This window comes from Dermacentor albipictus, chromosome 8 (genome assembly GCF_038994185.2).
Source record: "Dermacentor albipictus isolate Rhodes 1998 colony chromosome 8, USDA_Dalb.pri_finalv2, whole genome shotgun sequence".
Classification (NCBI taxonomy): domain Eukaryota; kingdom Metazoa; phylum Arthropoda; class Arachnida; order Ixodida; family Ixodidae; genus Dermacentor; species Dermacentor albipictus.
The window spans coordinates 117,955,205-117,976,936 of record NC_091828.1 but is presented as its reverse complement, the minus strand read 5'-3'; the positions used below and the strand labels follow the sequence as shown (position 1 = coordinate 117,976,936).

At 44.5% G+C, this 21,732-nt stretch overlaps 2 long non-coding RNA genes across 3 annotated transcripts in view; one reads left to right on the top strand and one right to left on the bottom strand.

The window, feature by feature from the left end:
• Positions 1 to 596: 596 nt before the first annotated feature.
• Positions 597 to 21,732, top strand: part of LOC135910285 (uncharacterized) — a 27,364-nt gene continuing 6,228 nt past the window's right edge. The window contains exons 1-4 of one of the 2 annotated variants that reach the window (XR_010566992.1): positions 597 to 809; positions 4,895 to 4,924; positions 12,640 to 12,758; positions 12,889 to 13,033. This is a non-coding gene — a long non-coding RNA (uncharacterized lncRNA). The remainder of the gene's footprint in view (positions 810 to 4,894; positions 4,925 to 12,639; positions 12,759 to 12,888; positions 13,034 to 21,732) is intronic. The other variant, XR_010566991.1, reaches the window with a different exon arrangement.
• LOC135910286 (uncharacterized) overlaps positions 18,109 to 21,732 on the bottom strand; it is a 20,989-nt gene continuing 17,365 nt past the window's right edge. Inside the window, exons 2-3 of the long non-coding RNA XR_010566993.1 lie at positions 19,071 to 19,171; positions 18,109 to 18,635 (exon numbers count right to left, since the gene is read on the bottom strand). This is a non-coding gene — a long non-coding RNA (uncharacterized lncRNA). The remainder of the gene's footprint in view (positions 18,636 to 19,070; positions 19,172 to 21,732) is intronic.

Genomic DNA, 21,732 nt, shown 5'->3' with positions numbered 1-21,732 from the left:
TGTACTCGTTTTGTAGGGTTTGTTAGCAATTGGTTTTCTATAGTGTGTTCATATAGGGCACGTCTGTGCAACGTATTATTGCCTAAATGTATTAAAATGACAAGTGATCGCTAGCTCAGGTTGCATCTCCTGGCAGTGAACAACACTAGCATAAGGTAGGTCAGTTTGAACAATTATTACACTTTTATCATTCCCAATTTACGAATTCGACGAGAAGCCAGCCTCGCCATCTGGATCAAAGCAATGATTGAGGGTCTGCAGTGTTATGGCATTGTAAACTAGCACGCCTTAAAGCAGTTATTTCTTTTTTTAATGTGAGCGCATTTGTCTCCGAATGCTTCGTTCACCCTAGAGCAGCCCGTCATAAAAAAAAAAGTTATTATGCGGTTCTTGACACGAAAAGATTTTCATACTCGTATAAAGAAAAAAATGAGCGACTGTATTTCGTTGCGCAGCATGGTTACATCAGCACAGTTGTTGAAGGACAAAAATTGTAATAAAAAGGAAGTATGCCTTTCTTTATTTTTTTCTCTTCGCAAACGTATAAAATCACCTGTGGATGCTAGCCGAAACATTCATGCTTGTTTGGCACTCAACAGTGATGAAGCTCTTCACGTCTACCATTTTTCTCGTGTTTCTCACACTTCTGACTATTATAGTCACGATACAAGGACCGAGCACATTTGCTGTTGCTGCCGTAATCAGCGCTGGAAAAAAGCCAGGACGCGTTAGCCGTGGCCTTACTACGCCATTTGCTACAACTCCTCGACCAACCCCTCCACGAAATCCTCCTCGACCGAGACCTTCCTGTAAGTACTTTTTCGCTTTAATTACTCTTAACTAGTTGGCAAAGTCACGCGCTAGACTGCGAACTCGCTAGTGAGCAACAAAACTGGTGTTCCTAAATGCACAGATAACCACGAGAGTCAAAAATACACGGAAGTCGGCCTCAACAAAAGGATGAAGAAATTAAGCAACTCCATATACATACCAAAAAGATTTCACCGACGATTACAATACTCCCTAATGCGAAACTTTAGCGTTGCTCTATATGTGTTTTCATTTCGCGATATATTGAGGCATCACACCCATCACGGCACCGACTGGCAGAGCTGCGACGCGTGGCGGTCTGTATAGACCGGCCGCACAGTTGCCGTTTCCCGGCGAATTCAGTCTATGCATCCGTAATTTTTTACGGGGAAAAGCTTGCGGCAAGCGATATTCACGAAGGTGAGCTTTCTGGTTATTTCAATTTCTTTTCCCCCGTGATGTAGCCGCTGCCGCGGATGCACGTACGTGAGCGCGCATCGGCTTCCTCCGCTTCCTTCGCTGACGGCTTCCTCCACTTACCTCCTCATGCTTCCGCTGCACCCTCGTCCACTTTCCTTCTCGTGCTCTATTTGCTCTCGCCGTCTTTCATCCGCCGCTGCATTTGTTCGCTGTGTTAGGCCATCGGAGGATGACGCACACCAAAGCTCAACGCAGTAACGGGCGCATAGGAGCAGTGCTCTAAAATATTATTGGTATTTCATTTCTGTACCCACCCATGGTTACCGATGAAGGTGCGGTGGATGATTCGCATATGAAGCTTGAATGTTGTCACAAAAATTCTTCCAAAGCGTACGATGTTAAAATTTTTATTACCCATGGAAGAAGACTACATTTTGAAAGCATGAACCAAAAGGCAGAAAACATTTAGCGGCGGTGAAGACGTCTGGTAGAGCGCACCGCTGATCACACCTACACTTTCGGATGCCACCACTGCAAGCTTTCCAGGGCGGCCGTGAGGCCACAAAGCTCTCGCACAACAGCACATGCGTTAAACGATCCGTGCTCTTGAAATGGTGTATTGCAATCAGTGAGGATATCTATGTGGCGCTTATAGTTTGTGTCCGTAATTTTGCAACTGGCCCTTCCATATGTACAGTACCAATGGCTGTACGTATGCACCGACTCATCATACATGTTTGATGCCCTGTGTTGAGACAATAACGTCGTTTCTGTGAAACGAAAGTCAGTGGTCCATATTGAGACAAACCACTTCTGTGGTAAATTTCAATATGTATTTGACGAAAGGCACGCAACAATGGTGGCAGCACTTGCTTTCTGCAATACTTGAGTGTGCACAAAGATATTGGTATTATTATTTTGCTGATAACTTACCTACACCTTATTAGATAGGCTCCTTAAGGGAATACGTGTTTATTTTTATGTAAATAGCTTTATTTAGTTCCTTCGCCTGTTTGTGTGAGCTTGGAGGGAGGTGTTGTTACTGAACAAACCTAACTACTTGTAAAGAGGTCTGGTGCATTCGAGAAACATTTTGACGGGGCTTGTTCGTCATCAAACGCAAACTTTTGCACCTATTTCAGATCGATGTGCTGACGCGCGAGAGCTTCGAAATGTATGGATGTTTAGGTGATTAGGTGGAGCACCCTTTCTATACTCTAACGAATTTGTTCTCTATGTCAATATGCACTGAAACAACAAACGCTACGTGAATATCATCAGTGTAATAATTATATAATGTCAAGCGCATATTGAATAGCTTTTAAACCGAACTGCAAATATTGCAACCAGCAAATAATGCAAATGGCCTGCTAGAAACGCTCAGTTGTTAAGGCGATAGCCTTATATGGCACATGAGTAAAAAAATCTGACGACCGCCCGGCGTTATGGCACCGAAATACAAGCGCATGCGCCAGTAAGCCATCTGTTTCTTTATCACTATTACAGCTCCATTCCCTCTGTTCGAAATGAACGGACACCCCTATAGATGATCAGTGGGGCCACAAAAGTGTCTGGGTGTTGTTTTCCCCGTTTTGTTCATATATTAGGAGCGATGTACACGTGTCGTATGACGTTTTGAATAGTGCAAGTAAGCCTGGAGAACTGGAAATAAATTTGCTGTTTAACGTTAGTGCTTTATGTTTCTATAATTTCCCCTTTCCGCGTCCCTCTCGTACTCCCTGCGTGACAAAAAAGTAGGAGGGACAACATATACAAGTTCATGTAGCTACAATCATCTATGAAAGTAATAAAATAAACAACAAATCATTTAATGAAGCTGCGCGAAGTACACACAAAACAAGCAATGGGAAGTAACAACGCATTGGAATGAGAGTGTCAAAGTAATCTAATTTAATGAATGTACCGCAAGCGCCCGGGCTTCCTTCGTCATCCTCATTAGCGATACCTAAAGTGACTGCCAACTTTGCACTTTCATTGACAATGATCATCGATGTTTTCTGGAAAATATTTTACGGTTGTTTCTGGAATCATTTCGAAGGCACTTAAAAGCTTCATTTTATACACTGTCCTTGCATCACCTTTTTATGCCTCCGCGATGCCCCCTCTACATTTCGTCTTCGTTGCGACGCCTGCCATCCAATAGGGTTTTACATGTGCGCTCAGACGAGGAACGACCACGACACCACGCGAAAGAGGAAGAGAAATGTATCTCTTTAAAATTTTTAAACGTTATTTCAGCATCATCACTATATATAGCCTCTAAATTTCTGTACTGAAGAATTATCAGCATGCAGGTTCCACTCTCCATCACTACCTAGGTCGCTTCATTCCACTGCGCGTCTCAGCTGTCTCAGCAGAATTGCGATTACGTATAAAACAACTAAGGCTGCGGCAGTAAAAAATCTTCACTCACGAGGCGCAGCAAATTAGACGAATCACGCGAACACTGACAGAAGTTTTAGCTGTTGCAGAAATGAGTTTGTGGCTGGAGTTTCTAGTTCTTGGTTCTGTATGTGGCAACTACTGCTTCTTTAAATCCATTAGCTGCTGTCTCCCGAATGTGCCTCACCTTAGTGCCCACGTGCTACAGTAGGCAACAAGGTTTCAACACCGACAGCAATGCCTGGTTGACAATACTTCCTTCTTCAGCTCGCAATATTTCGTGCTGTACTCCTTGCGGGTCATGCAAAGTGTCGAACATGGCCCATTCTTGAATGGCTGCAGTATTTATCACTTACCTGCACGAGCCGAAATGTATTTTTATAGATTCCTAGAGGCGCTTTTGAAGAAAGCTATCTTATTTGTTGGTGGTAGTCGCGTGAATTGCTCGGAATCGCATGGATCACTACACCTAGGCAATCTCACTAGGCTGAGAGTGGTTACATCGTTTGATGACAAGTTAAACTTACACTTGTATTTCGTCAATGGTGCACGCCAAACTTTCATGTATTCCCAGGATTCATTTATATATTCAGAGCCGCGGCTTCCGAATTATACAACATATAACTGCTGCGAGATATCTGGAGGACGTGCTCTCCGTTTACTTGACATCAGCCTTTCTGCTCTTAAACCAGAAGGCATAAAAATACTCTTGAATCAGTGCCAGCATAGCATGTGTAATTGCCACACTCTTTTGGCTTACCTGCAACAGAAGGTAAAAGGTAAAATGTTTTTCGTGATTGTGCACGACATTTCAGTGAAGGAATTGTTTTGGTACCATCATTGTAATTTTAATTGAAAGAATTCACGAAAGTTGAAAGTCATTTCACAATATGTTTATCTTTTTTTGTGCAAGTACACACCTTCCGAGATTCGCCCTATGTACGTTTCAGCATACTTATCGTGCTTGTTTTGAAGCAAAAGCTACACGTTCAGTGAGCAAACTTTCGGCAGACCACTCTGCAATAGCATATTCAATTGCAGATAACTAGGGCCGTCACTCATACTTTATTCTTGATAAACAACCTAATTGGCGTCTCCGTTGAAGCCATCATACTTGGAGTGCATGTGGCAAGTCTTTCTTCTTTTCTGCTTATGAGTTACAAAATACCAATAATTGATCTTCTTTCCGATTCTAATTATCGCTCTTCTTGTGTAATACTTCCGACTTTAATCATTACACTTATTTTATCGTATTTTGCAGGGGGCTGAGGAGCAACATGCAGCAAGAATGGTATTTTTTTTTATCTCGATAATACCACGGATGAGAACCTTTACGCCTTCAAACATTTTGTTGCTCAGCGGCGCCTTCTGCGATTTAATAGTAAAATAAATTTTTGCTAATTTCTTCCAAAGATAGTATTTTTGCTCAGATCATTCTCAGACACTAGAATTTACCTCTGCCTTTATTACGAAAGATTCATAGCCATATTGCGAGAAGGTGGGTGATACGGCCAGCTGCTAGACTGGGCCTTTGTTACTCATTATTACTGCCCCACAATTGGGAGTATGCTCTTAGCTTACTGATTAAAATAGGCTTGTATGCGAGCTTCACTGTATTAAACCATGAATGCAGAAATAACTGTGGTGAATCATGAACTGATCTTATACGTATTTGCAAGAGCCCAAGTGAACTTTAAATCTTGTTCAAACGGAAAACTCAAACACGTGTGATGTGCCTCCTCATAAAGTTTGCCCCCCCCCCTCCCGGCGCCCCCTGTTTGACGTCTCTTTAGTTACGATAAACGCCATGCGGCACTACTTAACACTCTCACACATGTCGTTCCATAAAGGCTGCCAGTGATTCCTAACAATTTCGTGGGTTGCGAAACCTAACAAACAGGCATTATATTACTTAAGTCGGCGGTATAAACAGGCCAAATTTTGCTATTGCCCATTTTGCGCGTAGCTCGACATCGTTGATTGAGCTATCAAGTACCCAATGCGGATGCGGTCACGATAAACAGTCCGGCTCAAGCTTGCAACGGGCGCATGTCTTCTCTGAGAACTTTTATCCGTTATTAAGCAAGAAGGAACTCATCAACTGTTCTTCACTGGGACAAGAAGCTGGTATCAGAGGTGTCTATCAAAGGGGCTGTCGCCATGGATGCCCCCATGGTAAGTGCAGTATTTGCGCATACTACCGTGCATATCTAGTGTGGTGTACCCAGTGGCCCAATGTGAAGTGCGTCCCCGCTGTGTGAGTGCCCCTTCTTGACGCTTCCGCTGTGCTTGCCAGTCATGGCCGCCTAGACGGCCCAAATATCGGACACAGGTGCTATAGGATTTAAAAGTATGTGTCATGTTCAGTTTGTGCGCCAGGAGTGGCTTTGAAAAGAATAACGAGCCGTGCAAAGATAAAAAGGAAGTTTGTGAGAAAGTCTCTGGCAACGTAAACGTATGTGGCTCGGTTGATCTGAATGCTGTATTGGGTGAAAAACCGGGTCGAATAACTGTAATTGTGAAAGTAGACAAACTTGTGGTTTCGAGGTTTCACAGTAGTGCTGGTGTCCGTGATACCACTATAACAGTTCCATCATTTCCAGCAAGATCTCTTACGAAAGCAAATTTATTTATTTATTTTATTTATTTAACCTCATGGCCAATGCATTACAGAGGGGAGTGGGTAGACAATAAGCATAGTGCAGAATAATATATCAAACATGAAGCGGTATGAGCCTTCGAATAGAAAATAAGAAGCGCAGGAACTGCGACAGAGGAGAAGAGGAGAATAAGGTTAGAATAAAGGTAGACAAGATGGACGCCAGTTTCACAGCAATGCTTTACGTCTATTGTGTCCTTTAACTAGGAACGCTACAAAGCATAGTAAGGTAAGGGAACTCCTAATAATACTATGTTAGCTAAATCATATTTTAATCGGGTATTGTTATAAATGGAAGCAATGTCCAAAGCAAGCTCATTCCAATCTTGTGAAGTAAAAGTTAAAAAAGAGTAAGCAAAGGTCTGAGTACGACATGCCTAGACAGCAACCTTAAAGCGATTGTCAATACGGCCCGATAGATAATGTGACTGAGTAATTAAATCGCCGTGGAGGGTGGTTTGATTGTGAAGCCTATAAAAAGCTCGAGCAAACATTTTTTCGGCAGGATGCTAATGACGGAACAGAGATAACCAATTTCATGGAAGTTACACTGGCAGTGCGGTTATGACATGCAGGGATGAAGCGAGTAGAAAAATTTTGTACCACTTCTAGTGAAGTAAGCAAATTGTTAGTGCGTGGATCCCATACTTGAGTGGAGTATTCCAATTTAGATCGCATGAGTGTACTATATATAAAGAGTTTTAAATATGAAGGAGCTGTAGAATAATTACGGCATAAGTAAACTGACGTACGATTAGGGTTCTTCATTATCTTTTCAACATCCAAAAACCAACTTAAATTAGATGTGATATGAACAACTAAATATTTAAAGGAGGAAACTGTAACTAAGTTAGTGTTGTTCAGGTAATAGGTAAAAGGGCTACTTGTTGTGCGAGAGAGACGCATCACGTTGCCCTTGTTATGATTTATTTCTATTAGCCAAGTATTGCACCAGTTAGGTATAGAATTTAGCACGGACGGAAGAATGTGAGCATCATTATCAGTAACTATTTCTTGAAGAATTACGCAAGCGTCAGCGAAAAGATAAATATCAGGAGAAATTAGAAAAGGAGGGTCGGTAATGTAAATAATGAAAACAAAGGGCCTAATACAGACCATCGTGAGACACCAGACTGAACAGGACATTGGTCAGGAGAATGTTCATTGCTGCTACAACTAATTGTGAATGATTTGAAAGGAAACTATCGATCAACAAGAATATTATTATGATCAATATGAAGTTAACTAACTTTATTAAATAGAAGTATATGAGAGACCATGTCGAACGCTTTGGAAGAATCTAAAGCAGTCAGCTACAGAAGAACGATCAAGAATATGGTGTAGTTTATGAGTAACAGATACTAGCTGTATTTCGCACGAAATTATTTCCAAAACCCATATTGAGCTGTTGAGAAAAATGAGTTAGATTCAAGAAAGGTGACAAGATTCGAGAATATAATGTGCTCTTAGAGTTTGCAGCATGTAGTAATAATAGAAATGAGCCGATAATTAAATGGTGAACTTTTAATTATTGCCCGACCTAAATATTGGTATCACATTCCCAATTTTCCGTTGAGCTGCAGGGGTTCACTTGTCAAGTGATTGCTGAAATATATTTGTTAGTATGTATAATTTGTACACACAAGTATTTTTCAAAAAATTGCGATAAGTACAATCATAGCCAGGGGACGAATGGTGCTCTATATTGTTGATGTGTTTCGCAATTGCAGCCGTGTTAACGAAAATATGAGGCATGAATGGATAGCTAATGAAAAATGTCTGAAAGATGTGTATTTTCAACCACGGAGAAATTACTCGAAAAGTGTCATTTAGAATAGTAGGAAAAATGGAGTTGTCAACTGCGTCTATCAAAGCAGTGGAGTTATTATAATTGACGTTAATTATACGCCAAAATTTTCAAACATTACATGCTTGAAGTGAAGGTAAGGTATTAAATGCGGCGACCTACTTATCAGATGCCGATTTCTTGGTTGTCCATCGCCAATTTCAGGATGATAATTTGGCCGAGTGACATAGATGCTTTTATAGTTAGAAAGCCATTTGATATGGGTGTTATACTACTGTGTTGGAATATTAGACGTGATAATGCGAGCAGGGATGTAGTTTTCAATTAAATACTTTACTATAGTTGAAAGCATGTCTCAGTTATGTTGAAGAGGACGCTCGTCAAAGTTAGTGAAAAATGCGTTAGTGTAATCATATATGTCACTGTTGATTGCCTCGAAGTTGGCTGTAGCACAGTCGCGAATTATTTTGCGCATTTTGCTCGTTTTTTTTTGGAATTTGCGCAATAATGAAACAGGAGAGTAACGTATGATCACTTATACATCACAAATAAGAAATACTAGAAACAAGGTCAGCTCTAGTTGTAAGTATTAGATTAAGGATGTTGGTCGAGAGGGCGTGATTCTGGTAGCTTGAGTGGTTAAATGCGATGAAGAAAACGTAAAGCATAGTTCTAAAAAATCGTGAGATTGAGAGGGAAATGGTGACGTCACAGCTGGTTCTGTGTTCTACATTATGTTAGGAAAGGTAAAGTCACTGAATAAGAACATGGGGGTTAAAGGAAAACGAGCGATAACATGATTTATACTGTCTTGAAGTTCCGCGACAAAGGTATTAGTGTACCTGGGCGGATGGTAACCAACGCGAATGGGTATTTTTGGTGCCTAACTATTAGAGACACTCAGCTGATTTCTAGATTACTATTGACGGCAATGTGCGATACTAGAATATTTGCAGAGATAGTACTATGCGTAGCTGCTCTCACGTGTTTTTCTCGTTCACTAGTAAAAATAATTGAAATCGTGAATGCTTTCTATGTAATAAGTAGGTCACATTTATTGTTGTGTACATCACCTATGATGTCAGCCTCCCTTGAGCACACATTTAACAATAATGACGAGTAATAAATTTTATGTTTTGCTCGTTACTCATTTCTGCTGTTATTTTTGTCTTGGCACCCATTGGCAAGGACATCGTGCACTAGCTTACCCGATCGCTTATGGAGCGTTTTGATTATCTGTGCTCATGTTATATTAAGGAATGGCACAAAACAAGTGTCATTTCAATCACTGCATTCTGTTACGTCAGTGACATTACATATATTACCCACTCAAAGAGCAGGGACTGTATCTTTTCGTAGTCGAACTAGGCAAGGTGAAGTTCCCCGCAAGTGCTGCTGCTCGAAGTGCTTGGAAAATACACAGGCAAACTCCAGTAGCTTACAAACTATTTCCGAATATTGTATTCCATCAGTAAACCCTTAGCGCCGTTGCGAATCCCTGGGAAACCTCAAGCGCAAATACGTTATTGTAAGAAAAAATGGGGTATAAAAGGGGATACGTACGAGATAATACGTGTTAGGCATGCAGACGACGTCTACAACCGTCGCCTACATTTTCCAGCTTATGCATCCATAATATTTCATTTTATTGCGGTAGCAATTATATGGACGCTCCAGGCGAATTTCTGCCGTCGGCATCGGAGGCGCCGTCACCCTGATGCTCCTTATAAATTTCAGGGGTGCTAACACCATATCTGCGCGCCTTACGCTTTACGTACAGGTGAACGCGTACTTGGAGAGCCGACGATCGCAGCTCATTTTCGCACGCGCGTAAGGAAGGAAACAGGGGAGGAAGCGCGCTGCCTGCTGTCGCGCTCGAGGACCCCAACGTTGCGAGGCACCGGGGCAACGTGAGCGAGGTAGGGCCCGGCGCTCCACTGTGGCAGCAACTGCGCGTGTGATAGCTTCGCGCGGGCAAGCAGCAATATCGTGAGAGCGATCTGCGTTTGCGGCACTCTAGGTGCGTCAGCGGCTCGTGGATTTATGCGTGCTGTCTGTTTTCGGCGTCTTGTTTGCGTTGAAGGGATAGACACCACGAAGGTCACTTCGCTCGCTGCTGCTGGCCCGTTTCCACCCGCCATTCTTTTGAGAGCGACTGCATGCACTCATGGAGTGTGATGTGTCCATGTTTGCTATGCTGGCTGACACCATGCTTGTTAATTTAGTTAACAAGCAAATGTGTACATGTTGATACGGGCGATAAATGTACTATCCTTACATGGTGTGGCTGTTTCCCCATTTGCTATCGCAATCGCTGCTTCCTCTTTTGGATGAAACTGCGAGTTTTTTTCTTTATTAAGTGACAAATTTGAAGTATTTGATTGTAGAAAATGATGTTCGGCTTTTTGACTTTCTTGCGCTATCTACATCCATGTACGCAACAGCTTGGCATCGCGCTTCCATAGCCACTAGTTGCAGTTGGCACCCACTTGTGGACTAGAGACGAAACCAAACACGAAGCTGGCGCTCCGTAGTTTCGTAAAGAGTGGGCATTGCTCTAACAGAAACATACAATCTCTCTTCTGTGTTATTTTCTCGCTGTAGTGATATCCAGTTAACCAGAAGCAAGAAGCCCAGTTTTTCACGGTATAAAGAGGTTTATTCTCAAGGGCGATAACTCTTGAAAGGCGCTAGACTGTTATCAAGAAAGAAAGGCTCTCACGCAATAACGGCACAGTTCTTTGTCGGGTTGAATCTACGAGGGAAAAAGGCAGGGGGCACGTTTACTTTATCAAAACTCTTACAGAAGCTACGTAGGTTTCGCAATAACGCGTGTGAGCATCGCGTACTGCAGGCGGATAGCGCATTAAAATAAGTTCGAAGTTCGCGCCCATTTTCTCCGGCAAATTTATTGTATATGCAGTGGGAGAATAACACACCGCGATGGCCACACTTTTGGCTAGAGAATCATCACGCCAGGGCCTCTTCAATTTCGTTTTTGTTTTTTGATCTGTGGTTTGCACACACCTGTTTTCATTGGATTCGGAGGCCAGGTGCGTGGTTTGATGTGGTGCCTCTAGATGATGCCGAATGCTTTTCGGAAAGCACGAAACATGAGTGCCGCTGCAGTAAGTGCCTCATATGTAACTTGTTTTAGAGTGTACCTCTAGAAGCGTTCGAGTCGGCGTGGGTGTAACAAGTCGAACGCGCGTGTGCTACTGCTGGCACGTCTTTTGTTGCCTTCTTCCACTGCTGGCTCCTGTGCCTATGCCCATGTCAGTGATCCCGTAGTGCCTATGCCTCTGGGAAGGCACTGACGGCACTGGCCCAGTACCAGTCAGTGCAGTAATTTCGGTCGCGAATTATTCGCCTCAATATATGGCGAAATGAAAACACCTATAAAGCTGCGCACAAGTTTTGCATTAGGGAGTACGTAATCGTAGGACATCTTTTTTTTAGTGGTGGCAATACGTTGAATCGCTATGTAAGTTATATGCGAAGCTCAACACTGTGCATAGTATCGTGTGGTGCGTTCTGCATATTTTTTCACCTCTGTTTGGATAAGGCATTATATGCGCATGAGTGCTGCACTCTAGTATTAGGTTAAGAAACTGTCGAGTTTCTTTTGTCAACGTAACGCTTTCCGCAGTCTGTATAACTGCGGGGGGGGGGGGGGAATTTTTATTGACTGACAAGGCTCGTCGCTTTCGCTGTCTATTAAGTAGACTGCGAGACTTCGTAAAGCGCTCCACCAAAGGAACAGCCACGGCACAACATGGTATAGAGCCAATGAGGGGATTCTCGCAAAACGGCATACAGTTTTGCGATGCTGCAATATGTGCGCATGGTACAGCCGCTGAAATGAGAAGCCGCCATCTATGTTCTAAGCTAATCGGGTAACTACGCTCTTTCACCCGTTTCGATTGTATTTTCCCTGATGCTTACCCTGCCATTCGGTGGGCCCCTCTATGGAGCGAGATATATTTTCGGTGTGGAATCATATCCTCTTGATACACTTACAGCAAGATGTCGCAAGAAATATCCCTGAAGTATGTAAACTCTGCTGAAAGGAGTATTACTTGTAAAATATTGTGCGGTGGCTTGATCACTGGCTCGGATCCTCCAGTTCAACTCTTTTTGACAAGAAGAGACGCGAGTTTTGTCCTTGGCAGCAAGCACCCTGGAAGCAAGCAACTGAAACAGACAGGTAGTGAGGGCTAATCTCGTCCTGTAAAACCTTACTGTGTTTTAATGAGATAGCATTATTACAGTACCTCAAGCATTTAACGGGGGCTATGAATCTAGCATTACGTCTACGTTTGTAGCGTTGTATGCTTCTATCTAATCGTTAGTCTGCCACCTTGGGTAAATGGGTAGTATTTGGTGGAACAGGTAGCGCTTCTGACTGGAGGGCTGATGGAACAGGGTTAGAAAACCAATATGGGATGAACTTGGGTCAATTATTATGCGCCAATGGGTACACGAGTGCCACGTTTCAACTACCGCTTGCACGCTTACATGGAGTCCACTGTGGATGCAGGAAAGAACAGCCACCCACTACTCGAAAGAACTCTTACGCCGACTGGGAGCACTGGGTATGCGCCACTCGGTCTCTGCTTGTCTCTAATGGACCCCTTTGATGCCAACTTGGGTGACTGGGTATGTGCTGGTGGGCGTGCGCCGCTTTTCAATGAACGTCTTAGGCACTAACTTGATAACTGGTTAACTGCTATTGGGACTGTGCTGCTCTATAAAGACGAAAATGATTCCTTGATTTTTATCGATGCAGAGCGGAACCAAACCCATGGCACAAGGTTTCCTCACGGACACGCCGTTACTTCAGCACGCAGGTTCAAAAAGGCTCTGCGAAGATGCCGCTCTTAAATGAACGCCTTTTATGCCAAGGATCCACCGATTGGGACATGAACTATTCGGTAAGCTGTTCTTCAATGAACCTCTCGCCAACTTCGGTCACTTGATTCAATGATGCTGAGTGTGTCGCAATCTAAGGAACAATTATGAGCATTCGCAAGCAAACGCCCACCACGCTTCTTTATCATCTAGTGCCCCTTCACAGCAGTCCCACTGCAATGCAAGTACGTTCGCATATTGACGCGTTTCGCAGCGCTGGCACGCACAGGCCCACTTTGCATTTTGGACGCGACGCGCAGGATTGACTCATATTCGAGTCAATAGAAGTAAACAGGTACCTACAGCCTTGTAACACCTAAACAGGCAAATTTTATACTGAAACGTCATTGCGAAATGAGAAGCAGATACCTAATTTTGAATAGGTTTCATGATGGAACATGCGGACAAAACCAATGGCATGTCAAACACAAAGAGAGCCCCGCGTTTTTAGGAATTACCATACAAGTGTACATGTGATTTCTGCTTTTATTTACTATAGAAATTATCATATAAAGCACTAAAACATTTAAAAAAAGGTTAGTTTCAGCGAACCAGAATAGACCTACCAATATTGGTGGTCTGATCACCCCTATTGGATTTAGCAGATGTATTTATTGCTGTTGTGGCTATAGCTTGCCAATGATGAAATTGCTTTGTTGTGGTAGCAAATATAGAAACCCTCCGGGTGCATTTCTGCAGTCGCCGTCGCCGTGATGTTCCGTACGAAGCCCAAGGGCAATAACGCCGTCAAAGCGCCGTGTGCTGTAAGTGCGAGTGAAAGCGCGACAAAGTGAGCCAACAATGGTGGCTCACTCTGGCGCGCTTTAACTCGCACGTACAGCATACGGCACACGTCGAGAATGTTATCGGTTGCCCAATCTCGCACAGGCAACGGAGGAAAGCAGGGAGGAAACGCGCCGCCTTTCATGGTGCTCAAGGTATATGGACGAGGGGAGGAATGCGGGCTCGTTATACTCAGTCGGTGGCTCAATCTCGTGTGCACAAAGGACTAAACTCAGGAGCAAATGGGCCGTTTTTCTTGGTGCGCTAGGCACGTGGGGAGTGGGAGAGAGGGGGAGGCCCTTTAATGCTAGCCCTATGGCCCTATGGTGAAACCGACCTGCGATTGGCACAGAGTGTGGTAGGGCTGATAGCTTTGTGTGCGCTGTGTTCTCGATGCTTAGCCCGTGTTGAAGTGAGAGGCTGCACCAAGGTCGATTCGATTGCTGATACTGCCGCAGTCTCCTTCTCCAGCATTTACACATAGAGTGCGCATGGTCATCAAGTGAGAAGTGTTGAGGTTTTCTTGTGTACGCGTAAGACGATACGTATTAAGTTAGTTAATAGGCGAATATTTATGAGTTTATACGACCGATAAGACTACTCTACCTATGTTGTGTAACTGTCTGATAATTTGCTATCGCAATCGATGCTTGTCCTTTCGGGCGAAGCTGGGACTTTTTTGCAGGTAAAAAGCTATTTCATGTTATCACGAACATTCGCTACCAGTGCATTTTTCGAACAAAGCCAATTCCGACCAAGTGCGGTTCTGCAAAGTTTTGTTCTCGTACCCTTTTTAAAACAGTCGCGTCCACCGTACAGCAAAGAAAACGCCAGTGCCACGTCAAAGGTCTCCACACAAACCAGAAAAACTACAGTGAGGATTACATCCGACAAAAAGGTCTTTGTCCATTGTGTTCCAAGGGGTATATAGGTAGGGCAACTTTGTAACGTCAACGGCGTTTACGTATAACCATATGTTCGAGCAAAAATGTTTTTTGTTCTTGTCTCAATTTTTCTTCTACTATCAGCGATGCCTGGAGAAAGCCGGCAATCTGCTTTCGCAGTGAATTGTCGTTCGAAATTTGGCAGAAACTATCACCGTCCTACACCTCCAACTACTCGAAGCACTACCACACGTTACACCGTTAACCCTCGATTTCAAAGTAGTGTCTAATATTCTCTGAAATATTCTAAAACATATATATATATATATATATATATATATATATATATATATATATATATATATGGTCACGTTGGAGTGCCGATGACGAATGAAGTGACGTCCCATGCTGTGTTTACTCAGTGGCTACGATGCTAGGCTGCTAAGCACAAGGTCGCGGAATCGACACGTGGCCACGGTGGCCGGATTTTGATGGGGCGAAAAGTGAAAACACCGGTGTACTTAGATTTAGGCACACGTTTAGGCACACCTGATGGGGTCCAAATTTACGGAGGTCCCTGCTAAGGTGTGCCTCTTTATGAGATCTTGGTTTTGGCACCTAAAACCCCATAACTTTTATGCGAAGCATATTACGAGAGCTCAACCCAGCTCCTCAGGCGTGGCGGTGTCGCCTTCAATGACCTTTGACCCCATTCCATACCACGTGACACCGTGACGTCACAACAGAGGAGAAACGGGGCTCCAACTCGCGCCGTCGCTCGCGGCGTGGCGGCGGTATATAAGCAGCTGCGCTTGTTTCTAGGTGGCTTTGGCTCAACTCTTGCAAGATGGGCTGAGTGGGAATCGAACCAGGGTCTCCGGAGTGTGAGACGCAGACGCTACCACTGAGCCACGAGTACGATGCTTCAAAGCGGTACAAAAGCGCCTCTAGTGAATGCGGTGTTGCCTTAGAAACGAGCTGTTTCTGAGGCTCAGGCGTGCGTCGCTTGCTCAGGCGCACATTTCGTTGCCGCGCCGAACGCTGCTTTGCTCGACGCTCACCGCGTCCAATGCGGGGCGCGTAGTCGTTGCCCTGTAGCCCATTGTCTTACACCCCTTGGCGTGTCGACGGGAACGCTGTCGCGTTCCACTCTTGAAGGCGAAGCAGAGTAACGCATGAGTTGTTTCTTCATCTAGCCGAACCAAATATAGCCAAGCAACACCAGTTCACCAGGCTAAACAGTGGTTCAACAACTAAAATAAAGGCTAGTATGCTTCGCATCCTGGGCTTAACCTTAGCTAAGCCACAGCCATTTTTTCAATAAGGCAGCGCCTAAATTTGAGTCACAAATTGAACTACTTATTGGGCGCACTTAGGCTCAGCTAAACAAGTAACGCTGAAACCGAACGATAGGGCGAAAAAAGAAGGCGATTGTCGGGAATGTTATATGCGGGTAAAGGGCGTCCGCTTTCAGACATGACTCATTGGAGGTTCCAAATGCTGGAATTCCCCACAATTGAGCTAGGGAGTAAGGGTACGCCCCAAGGATCAGTGCTGTCTCCCCTACTCTTCAACGTGGCTATGAGAGAGCTCCCCGAGCAATTGGCAAAGCTCGAGGGATTAAAATTTAGTATATATGCGGATGATATCACCCTCTGGGCCAACCGGCGAAGTGATTCAGCCGTCGAAAGCCTGCTCCAAGCCGCCACCGACATCATAGTCGATAACGCGGCCGAGAGAGGCCTAGCATGCTCGCCGCAGAAATCAGAATTGTTTATATACAATCCGAAACACTTAAAGTGCAAGGCACTGTCGGAGATCAAAATTAAAGTGGCGGGTAAAGAGGTACCAATAGTAGAGAAAATTAGAGTCTTGGGCCTGATTCTCCAGTCACGCGGTGGCGGTTTCATCGGTGGAGCTCATTCACAGGATTGGTCATAGGAAAAAAGAGGGACACAGACCAGTAAATATGAATTTATATGCCTACAATGAAAAAGCAGCCATATTCAAACAATGTAGCAAACTGAAAGGGACCAATTACAGTGTCTCTGACGACTACTCTAGGGAAACTGCGCAAAAAAGGACATTGCTTTGGCGATCAGCGCAAGAAGAAAAGCGCAATGGGGCGAAGAAAAAGCTGGTGCGCGATAAACTTTTTATCGATCGTGCCGCTTATACGAGGGATTCGCAGTATAACGCTCGTGTTAGGCTTGCAAACAACCAAGATGGTGAATCGCTCCACCGGGAATGATGTGACCAGTGTGAGACCAGATTACTTAGCGAAAATGCTCGAAGTGAAATACCTTGCCTCACGCTTTTAAAAGTGATTTCTTGCAGTTTACTGAACAAAATGGTTAATTTCAACTGGCTTATAGAAACTCACCACCGTTATATAATTTGTGTGACAAAAATTTGGCTCAATAACTCAAACTTAGATGAAGAATTCGTACCATCTGGTTATTGCGTCTTGAGAAAAGATAGATCGTCCGGTCGCGTTAGCGGTGTGGCCTTATTTATTAAAGACGGCATCGACTATTCTTTGCTACCCGAGCTTCCAGAAACTGAATCAGTTTAGTGCAAAATTAGTATTTTCTTCTCAACGTTAGTTATAGCTAGGCGCTATAAATCGTCCTCCAAATGCCGATCACAATGTGTTTCCTGCTCTGAATGATTATATCGCATCACATAGATTACATAACTCCAAAATGGTTCTGTTTGGTGACTTCAATTTGCCATGCATAAATTGGGCTTCACTCGTATCGACTGGTAGCGACAAGGTACCGTGTGACTTGCTCATTGAGATAGCAGTTTCTTTCGATTTCTCACAAGTTGTCCACTCTCCTACGCGTGGTGACTTTGCTGGATCTTGTGCTTTTAAATGAGCAGTTGGTTAAATGTGGGTTCGAATGTGAGGTTGGTGATGGGCTGTCTGATCACAAAGCATTCGTTCTTAAATTGAATATTGCACCTTAACGCAAAAGACCAGAATACAGGATGATTACTGACTTCCCTCGTGCTGGTGATGTCACGATACTAAGTGCTTTGGCGTCAGATTTTGATGATTTTTTATTTTGTAGTGAACACTGTAATATTGACATGTTGGTCGAGTGATTTTATAAAGTTGTGCATGACTGTCTGTGTAACTTTGTGCCCAAGAAGTGTGCTAAAAGAAATCCGAAACACATCTCGTACAGCAGGGAAATTATCCAACTTATCCGCCGCATAAAGAGACTTCGCAAGCGATGAATGTCGCAACATAGAAGTTATGGTGCGCTTCTAGTTTCCTTGAAAACTGCTCTATGAACCAAAATGCATGATGCTAGGTAATTTTATTATGAGAACACACTGACAGCATTCATGAAAGCCAACCCACACAAATTCTGCAAAACAATTACTCCGTCTGGTCGTTGTTCTTCATCTTTTGTTGTTAACGGTAAACGATGTTCTAAACCACCTGTTATCTCTGAAGCTTTTAATAAATATTTTAAATCGGTATTTGACAGCGACAACGACACTAGGCTGATGTTTAGTCAAGTCACTGAATTTCCATCCTTCCCGAAGATGAATATAAGTTATTTATTTTTTTATTTTTTTATTTATGGTACCCTCAAGGCCAGAAGGCATTACAGAGGGGAGTGGGAAAACGGGAAGTATAACAATAAAGTACGGAAAATAAACAATGAAGTGTGTTAGTAATTACTAATTATACAATACTATGTAATATCTTGCCCAATATTTGTAAGTACGACAGACAATGTAAACAAAGTAGCATTTTGATAATTCCTGGTAGTACATTCTTAACCAGTGTCGTCCTTAGTCGCTTGTAAGTACGGCAAGTAAATGAAATAACATGTTTTTAATTCCTAATTATACAATGTTAGCTAAAGCCTTACGAAACAGTTTGTTGTCGACAATAGATACAGTTTCACAGGGAAGGTGGTTCCACTGCCGTGATGATCTGGGAAAGAAAGATTGAAAGAAAGTGTTAGTGTTGCCTGTTTGAAGTCCGACCTTATGGCGATGATCGATGCGGCTCGATAGGTAATGAGGCTGAGAAATGAAGTTACTGTGAAGGGAGGGATGGTAATGAAATTTGTGAAACAGTGTCAAACGTGCTATTGTTCTACGAGATGCAAGTGATGGAAGAGATAGATTGTCCTTCATTGATGTTACGCTAGCTTTACGCTAGCTATGTTACGCTAGCTAAATAGACACCCGTGTACTTAGACTTAGGTGCACGACAAAGAACCCCAAATTGTCAAAATTTCGGGAGCCCTCCACAACTGGGTGCCTCATAATCTGAAAGTGGTTTCGGAACGTAAAACCCTATAATTAAATTTTTAGGCTGGTGCCAAATAAAGCCATGGCAGTGGAAATAGAAAATCCTTCTTACCTCTGATGTCCTGCACGTGAACTTCAGGAGCCTACCCTGGTGAAAAGTAATCCTTCGTATACTACCCGATGTCAATAAACATTCCAAAGGATGCACACTTGCTATGAAGAAGGAGAAAAAGAAGACCAATTTTATTTCTATCACAGCCCCGTGAAGAAAAATTGCGGCAATTAGGAGAGGAGGAAGAAGAAGAAGAGGCTGCGCACGATTGCACCGCACATGGGTTCCGCCTTTACATCGCTAAACCCTGGATAATTGACGTCAGCGCCACCACAACCAGCCTCACTCGACTCCTTACGTCGAGCGGAACACGGGGACACCCAAAGCTATACTGTGAGTCGCTTGCTTGACGAATTACCGGACTCTGAAATTCGCAAGAGGCGTCCGCCTAGCTGAGCCTAACGACGAGTACGGTCTAGCCGAAGACCTTGGCCCAGTTCGGCGCACCAATGGCCACCAATGATGGCACCGAGATGAATCTCGAGCACGCACAAATCCCACTTCCTGATGAACCTGCCGGCGGAGACTGGCTCACTGTTAAGTACGGTCGGAAGAAAACATCGACTCCCACCAATCCACCCCTCCAACCCCGACACCCATCGGTTCCCCGACAAGCCCGACTCCCACCGCTACCCCGAAGTGACCTCAAGGTAATCATCCGCCCCCAAGAAGGACTCAACCTTGCCACCTGGACCACGCCACCTGTTGCTGAAGGCATCAAGCTGGCATGTGAGCACCCCACTACTGAGCACGTACGGACCCTTACTGTAAGAATGGACCCAGTACAAAACATCGCTATTGCTAGCACACCAAACGAAGAGCCAGCTATGAGCATCCGTCGCATCACTACGATTCACCTGGCCGGCCGAGAATTTGCAGTCACGGCATACGTGGCGGTACCCGACAGCTCCGTCAAAGGGGTCATTCACGGCATTCCCGCAGGAACTCCCACAGAAGTTCTCCTTAACGGACTCTATGCACCTGGCCGAGAAATTTTACATGCCAGTATGCTCGGACAAACCGCTGCGGCAGTGATCACATTCACTGGCAAGGCTGTACCCTTCTACGTGCGATACTACAGCGGTGAAGTGCGATGCAAACCATACCGACCAACCACGCATTTCTGCCGCATCTCCCACCAAGTCGGCCACCGGACCGATGTATACCAAACTCTAGAAGCAAACGTATGCCCCCAGTGTGGTACACGGAACCCCACTCAGGACCACTCCTGCCACCCCCGGTGCGCCTTATGCCAGGGGCCTCATCTTAGGGCTTCCAAGGAGTGCCCTGATCGACTGAAGAAGGAATCTTCAGCATCCCAAAGGACCAGCCGCCGGGACTACTCACGGTCGAAGCTTCGGTCACGTACAGACCAGCAACGGAGGCGTTCCCGCTCCAGGTCTCGCTCCTTCTCGCGGAACCAACAAGGACGGATCCGGAACCTCAGCGGACCTGCTGTACCGGGATCAAAAGCGGTGAGCTCGTCAGCACGGCTTTCCCCTCTCACACAGCCCACCAAGACAACACCCTGTCATCGCGTCTACATACAGCACCCACCTCACACAATTCTTCACCCATAAACAATACTGATGTTCAACTGCAAATTCTAGCTGTGCTAAAGCCATCAGAGATGAAAAGAAACGCCTTCATGAAGAAAACAACAAACTTCGCACGCAGATTGCAGAACTATACGCCACTCGTACTGCCACTCAGCATTCCACATCAATTATCGCACCCTCAATGCCATCATCTTCGGAACGTTCTGAACCGATGATTTTCGCGGAATCAGCACAAACGACAGAAATCGCACAAGTCGAGGAGAAAGTTGATGTACTGCAACGGCAGCTCCTAGCAATGCAACAATGCATCCAGCAACTGGCAAGTGTTATTGAAGAAACACGGCTCGCAAAAGATCAGCGACGCAAGGAAGAACACTAGTACAACAGGAAGAAGAGCAGGGGCACCCTGCCGATCCACCCATTAGCCAGGACGAATAGCAAAACCAACCACAGTAACGAAAACACACTCATAATCTGGCAAAGGAATTGTCGCAGCTACAAACGCAAGCAAGGGTCACTGAGACAGTAGATAAGTAACGCCAAAACGACACCAAGCGTAATCGCACTACAGGAAACAGGCACACACCCAACTCAAACTGGCTACAACACACATACCACCACGCCTGAAAGCCGTGTGGCCACACTTACATCTAAAACGCTCACAACCACACAACACACAATAGACGGCAGTGATGTCGATAATAACCTAATTGAGATCCTGCCGCTCCAACGAGGCCGAAAGAGCCTTTTCATACTGAATATATACAGCCCACCCAAGCAGAAGCAAACCGAGTTCGACTACTTGATGACTAAAGCGATTGGCATAGCCAAAAATAATAGTCTGCTGGTTGTAGGCGACTTCAACGCGGCTCACGAGGCATGGGGCTACACGACAGCCACATCAAAAGGCACTGCACTCCAGTACACGATACAGCAGCACCGTCTCACCATCCTCACAGACCCCGCATGCCCCACACGTCTAGGAAACAGCGTCTCCTCAGATACGAGCCCTGACCTCACCCTCACTAAAGGGATACAGCAAGCTGTGTGGCACAACACGGAGGAAACTCTGGGCAGTGACCACTGCATACATGCCACCACAT